The following is a 7,040-nucleotide window of genomic DNA, read 5'->3' as shown; positions in this document are numbered from 1 at the left end:
GCAAGCTCCTCCAAATTTTTTCCACAGTTTTTTTCAGCTTTTCTCCGTTTTTTTTTTTTTTTTACGTTGTGCTGACTCTCGTTCTTTAAACGACGTTATCCTGAGGAGGACACCTAAAGGCGAGCCGTAATGACCTCATCTTCGGCAAGCTCCCCCGGTTTTTTTTCACAGTTTTTTTTCCGAGTTTTTTTTATTTTTATTTTTTTTATTTTTTTATTAATTTTTTTTTTACGTCGTGCTGACTCTTGTTCTTTAAATGACGTTATCCCGAGGAGGATACCTAAAGGCGAGCCGTAATGGCCTCATCTTTGGCAAGCTTCTCCGGTTTTTTTTCCACAGTTTTTTTTCCGGTTTTTTTTCGATTTTTTCCGACTTTTTTTTTTTTTTTACGTTATGCTGACTCTTGTTCTTTAAATGACGTTATCCCGAGGAGGACACCTAAAGGCGAGCCGTAATGACCTCATCTTTGGCAAGCTTCTCCGGTTTTTTTCCACAGTTTTTTTCCGTTTTTTTTTTTTTAACGTTGTGCTGACTCTCGTTCTTTAAACGACGCTATCATGAGGAGGACACCTAAAGGCGAGCCGTAATGGCCTCATCTTCGGCAAGCTCCTCCAAATTTTTTCCACAGTTTTTTTCAGCTTTTCTCCGTTTTTTTTTTTTTTTACGTTGTGCTGACTCTCGTTCTTTAAACGACGTTATCCTGAGGAGGACACCTAAAGGCGAGCCGTAATGACCTCATCTTCGGCAAGCTCCCCCGGTTTTTTTCCACAGTTTTTTTTTCCGAGTTTTTTTTATTTTTATTTTTTTTATTTTTTTATTAATTTTTTTTTTACGTCGTGCTGACTCTTGTTCTTTAAATGACGTTATCCCGAGGAGGATACCTAAAGGCGAGCCGTAATGGCCTCATCTTTGGCAAGCTTCTCCGGTTTTTTTTCCACAGTTTTTTTTCCGGTTTTTTTTCGATTTTTTCCGAGTTTTTTTTTTTTTTTTTTTACGTTATGCTGACTCTTGTTCTTTAAATGACGTTATCCCGAGGAGGACACCTAAAGGCGAGCCGTAATGACCTCATCTTTGGCAAGCTTCTCCGGTTTTTTTCCACAGTTTTTTTCCGTTTTTTTTTTTTTAACGTTGTGCTGACTCTCGTTCTTTAAGCGACGCTATCCTGAGGAGGACACCTAAAGGCAAGCCGTAATGGCCTCATCTTCGGCAAGCTCCTCCGGCTTTTTTCCACAGTTTTTTTTTCCGGTTTTTTCCTTTTTTTTTTTTTTTTTTACGTTGTGCTGACTCTCGTTTTTTAAACGATGCTATCCTGAGGAGGACACCTAAAGGCGAGCCGTAATGACCTCATCTTCGGCAAGCTCCTCCGATTTTTTTCCACAGTTTTTTTTTCCGAGTTTTTTTTTTTTTTTTTTTTACGTTGTGCTGACTCTTGTTCTTTAAATGACGTTATCCCAAGGAGGACACCTAAAGGCGAGCCGTAATGACCTCATCTTTGGCAAGCTTCTCCGGTTTTTTTTCCACAGTTTTTTTTTACGTTGTGCTGACTCTCGTTTTTTAAACGATGCTATCCTGAGGAGGACACCTAAAGGCGAGCCGTAATGACCTCATCTTCGGCAAGCTCCTCCGGTTTTTTTCCACGGTTTTTTTTCCGAGTATTTTTTTTTTTTTTACGTTGTGCTGACTCTCGTTCTTTAAACGACGCTATCCCGAGGAGGACACCTAATGGCGAGCCGTAATGGCCTCATCTTCGGCAAGCTCCTCCAAATTTTTCCACAGTTTTTTTCGGCTTTTTTCTATTTTTTTTTTCAGGTTATTTTTTTTTTTTTTACGTTGTGCTGACTCTCGTTCTTTAAACGGCGCTATCCTGAGGAGGACACCTAAAGGCGAGCCGTAATGGCCTCATTTTCGGCAAGCTCCTCCGGCTTTTTTCCACAGTTTTTTTCTGGTTTTTTTCCGATTTTTTCCGAGTTTTTTTTTTTATTTACGTTGTGCTGACTCTCGTTCTTTAAATGACGTTATCCCGAGGAGGACACGTAAAGGCGAGCCGTAATGGCCTCATCTTTGGCAAGCTTCTCCGGTTTTTTTCCACAGTTTTTTTCCGTTTTATTTTTCAGTTTTTTTTTTTTTTTTTTTAACGTTGTGCTGACACTCTTTTGATCTTGGGTGAAGAATTGAAGAACTTCTGTTTCAGTCTCACCTTGAGATCTCTTGTTTCCTTTTACTGCATAATTGAATTTAAATTCTGTTTACTGCATCTTCTCTTATTCTTCTTCTACACTTTCTGCATTTTACTTTTCTTCATTTCGTTGGCAATTAATCTTGTTGGATCAGGGAAGGAGTTGAGATCTAGAATTGTTATCTAGTCTCTTCCACCCCTGAGATCTTCAATCATCTTTTACTTTGCTGCAAATTAAGCATTGCTTTCTCTGTTTTTAATTTCTCAAGCATTTCTACTTTTCTGTTTAAATCTAATTTACTGCAATTCACTTTCTAGTTTTCTGTTTCGCTGCAATTTACTTCCTCTTGCTTAAATTCTGCAAATTCCAACTCCCAATCCCTTTTACAATTCAAGTCATTTACATTTCTTGCACTTTAAGATTCAGCCACTTATATTTCTTGCAATCTAAGTTTCTGCAATTTACATTATTTGTTCTTTAAGATTCCGCTTATTTACTTTCTTTGCTCTTTAATTTCCTGTAATTTACCCTTCTCCCTTTACATTTCATGCAATTTAGCTTCTGTCAATTATAAACCACTCAACCAATACTTGATTCGCTTGACTAAATCAACCACTAAACTAAAATTGCTCAATCCTTCAATCCCTGTGGGATCGACCTCACTCATGTGAGTTATTATTACTTGATGCGACCCGGTACACTTGCCGGTGAGTTTTGTGTTGGATCGTTTTCCACACTATCAAGTTCCAAAAACTTGATGGGTATTTTTGTGGAAAACTGGATTTTCCAAAACACCAAAAACTCACCGGCAAGTGTACCGGGTCGTATCAAGTAGTAAAACTCACTTAGAGTGAGGTCGATCCCACAGGGATTGATGGATCAAGCAACTTTAGTGGGTGATTAGTTTAGTCAAGCTAACATTGAGTGATTTGAGTGACAATTGAAGCAGCAGAAAGTAAATGACAAGAGAAATTGAAGTTGCAGAAAATAAATTGCATTGAAACTTAAAGAGCAAGAAATGTAAATTGCAAGAATCTCAAATGACAAGAAATGTAAATTGCATAAAATGTAAAGGGCTGGGTGCTGGAAGCAATGTAAACAGAGAAGCAAAATTTCAGTGAATAAGAACTTAGAGCAATTGCAAGAGTTGTAAATTGCAGGAAATGTAAATTGGAAGCAATGCAACAGAAAGTAAAACTACTTGAAGAATGAAAACAGAAAGACTATGCTTAATTTGCAGCAATTTAAAAGAAGGTTGAAGATCTCAGGAGTGGAAGAGACTAGAAAACAAGTCTAGATCTCAAATCCTTCCTTGATCCAACAAGAAAACAATATTGCAGAAGAAAAAGAAGATGAAAGCAATAAAGGAAACTCAGATTTTATGCAAAAGAGGAACAAAGAGATTTCAGATCAAGTGAAACAGAATTCCTTCAATTCTTGATCCAAAATTTAAAACAGAAATGAAAACTAAGAGAGAGCTCTCAAATTCTAATGCTCCTCAGTGGAGCCAGCCTCCTCCTCTCTCTAATGGAGCTCCCCTTAAGAAATGAAGCAGATGCCTTTTTATAGGCTTTTCACAAAATGAAAATGAAAATTGAAATGAAAAACAAATTAAATGAAAATCCTAATTCTAGCTTGTTCTTGTGCCTTTGAGTGATGATGTGGGCTTTGCTTGCTTTGGATTTGAAGAGAGAGATGGGTTTGGTTGGCCTCAATTCAATTTGGTGAAGAATTGAATTTAATTGAAATTTTGGTTGAATTTTGGCCCATGGTCCACCTCCCAGGGGAAAGCTCGGCTCTTGGCAAGAGCTTTGGCCAAGAGCTTTGGTTCCCTTCCTTGCCAAAGTGTGCGCACGTTCCTTCCTTGTGACAAGAGAACAAAGCTCTTGGGCAAAGCTCTTGCCCAAGAGCTTTACTTGTCCTTGAGGTCCATGGTTCAAGTCTTGGGTGAAGCATTTGCTGGCCATTTTCCTTGGCACAAGAGTAGCGCCTAGTGTCTTCCCTTGGTATCCTTCTTCGAATCCTGGTGGAAGCACTTTGATTCATTTTTGCTTGTTTTTAGCCCTTAAAGATGCCTTTCACTCGTGCCTCAATTTCATGCCAAATATGGATTTCCATACATCGTTGGAAAGCTCTGAATGTCAGCTTTCCAACGCAACTAGAAGCACATCAATCGGACTTTTGTAGCTCAAGTTATGGCCCTTTGAAGGAGGCATGGTCATGCTGTAAGTGCCCAAGTTTAACTTAGCGAAAATTTTTGCCTCCAAGCTCATTTTCCTTGAGGCAAGCCCGAAAAAGCTCTTTGGCAAGAGCTTCAAAGCTCTTTGCCAAGAGCTTGGCTCTTGGTTCCTTCTTCATGTGTTCTTGATAAAGCTCTTGGCAAGAGCTTTTAAGCTCTTGGCAAGAGCTTTGTGTTCTTGCTCCTTGTTTTGAGCCACGCTTTTCTTCCTTTGGGCCACACTTCTCTTCCTTGATTTGGTCATGGGCCATGCTTTTAAAAGCGTGGCCTAAGCCTCCAAAGTGTGCTCCAACTTCAAAGTGTGCCCAAAATTCCTCTTTTCTTCTTTTTAGCTTATTTTGTGCTCTTTTTGCTTCTTTTTCTTCTTATTTCCTACAAAGTTTATCAAATCAAAAGATCAAAGAAATATACCATTTAAGCACCAAAGAATGCAATATTTAAGCACTAATTATAAATTTCTTGTATGAAAAAGCATAGAAAAACATGACATGGTGACATGTCATCACAACACCAAACTTAAACCTTGCTTGTCCCCATGCAAGAAAAGAATCATGCAATTAAGATTGACAATCCAAGGTAAGAAGAATAGCAACTCAATGTTCATGGTAGGCTAGTTTTCTAAGCATGCTACAATCACAAAAGAGATGTAAATGATTTGCTTCTATCTAGCTCATTTTATGAAATCTTTCTCTTATATTTTCTTCCTTGAAACAAGCTTTTGATTTTCTTATTAGCTTCTCCTTTTGGGTGCTTTGCCCCATGAGTTGATAACAAAGCTACGATTCTAAATGCTTTGTTTTCAAGTATTACCACTTGATACATAAGCACCACAAGCATTTGAATTAGAGGACTTCATTAAGCTCATTTTTCTTTTCTTTTCTTGACTCTCTAATCATTGATGCTCAGAACCTTGAGCTTTGAGGGAGTGCTTTTGCACTTGAGCCTAGCCTTGACTTCTAAGTGTTTTGTTTTCAAGCATTTGGCTTGATACATAAACACCACAAGTACTTAACATATTGTCATTGGTACTCAGAGCCTTCAGCTTTCTCATTCTTTCCCTTTTTCTTTTTTTGCCTTAATTTGTATTTGCTTCTTCAAGGTTTTCATGATTTTCAAAAGATTTCACAAAATGTACTAGATAAAAACTTCAATTAAATAAAATCCAATGCAATTGAGCAACAATTAATCATACTAGCTTTCCAAAACTTATATGCACATGCTAAACTCTTCTTTAATTCCTTGTTTGTTTATGATCATGATACTTTACTGCTTTAAGCTTTACAAAACTCAAGTTGGTAGTCATAATGGCATGGCAACATGTTACAAATCAATATTCAAGCTATGCTTATTCATACCACACATGCATACAGAGAATATAAAGACAATCATGCAAAATAAAGTGCTGGAAACAAAGGAGAGGAAAAGGAACTTTACAACCTTGTAGTCCATCTTCTCTATTATTGTCATTTTCCTCTTATTCTTCCCTTTCCCTTGCCAAACTCAGAATGCTTGTTCATCCTCAAGCAATAATTAGAACAATGACTATGGGACTAAGATGGATCATGAATGTCTTATACAATGAAATGTTAGTAGCACATGTATTTTAAGCAAGCAAAATTAAAGATAATAATCAAGGCACAAGAGACAGAGACATTGTGATTGCAAACTTTAGAAGGTGAGCATAATACTTTGCATAAAGAATAAGTGGCACACCAAACTTAGTGTGACACTTTCACTTGGAATTGATGCAAGTATCTTGTAAGGATTAGAACCAAATTTTGTTGCATAGCAACACCAAACTTAGAATGCAACCACATGTCAATTTATTTGAATTAAAACTAAACAAAAGAAACTGTTATATGTTAAGTACAATCACCAAGCCAAGAATATGTCATGAATAAGGATCTCTTGGTGATGTATTAACAAAAACAGTTAATAAGAAAACTAAAATGAAAGCATTTAAAAAAAAGAAAAATGACTAATGAAAAAGTGTCAAATTAAAAGAGAAAAATAAAACTGCTGAGGCATTATGATTATGCAGACAAGTAGTGTTGCTTGAATAAATTGCATAGAAAATAAGTGGCACACCAAACTTAGAATCTTGGTGTGTCTCTTTCATTTTTGATTTGATGCAATCATCCAAAAATATTGAAAACAATTTGTTGCAAGGCAACACCAAACTTAGAATGTAACCATATGCCAATTTATTGAATTTAAACCAAGCAAAGAAAGAAAACAAAGCAGAGAAGAAATGTTACCTACGGTTGGGTTACCTCCCAACAAGTGCTCTTTTAGTGTCATTAGCTTGACATGTTGTTCTTCACTTTCTTTCTCTTCTTCCAGTTTGTTAAGAGGAATGACCTCAAAGGAGGGAAATATTCAGCTAGTGTCCCTTGTCTTGGCCTTTCCTCAGCAAGCTTCCTTTTGCAAATGGTTTGATTGATCTTGCTTGCTGGATTAGGGACAGAATTGGTGTTCTTGCTAGTTGCCTTCACTTCTTTGGATTCAAGACTTGGTTGCTGTGTGATTATTGGAGTTTTGCATTCATCCAGAGCCTTTTGAATTGGTGGTTCCATGTACTTCTCTGCTTCACTTGAGTTTGAAATTCTTTGGTTGTCTTTCTC

Source organism: Arachis ipaensis, chromosome B2 (genome assembly GCF_059453495.1).
Source record: "Arachis ipaensis isolate K30076 ecotype BB chromosome B2, ASM5945349v1, whole genome shotgun sequence".
NCBI classification, from domain to species: domain Eukaryota; kingdom Viridiplantae; phylum Streptophyta; class Magnoliopsida; order Fabales; family Fabaceae; genus Arachis; species Arachis ipaensis.
Note: the sequence above shows the minus strand (reverse complement) of the source record.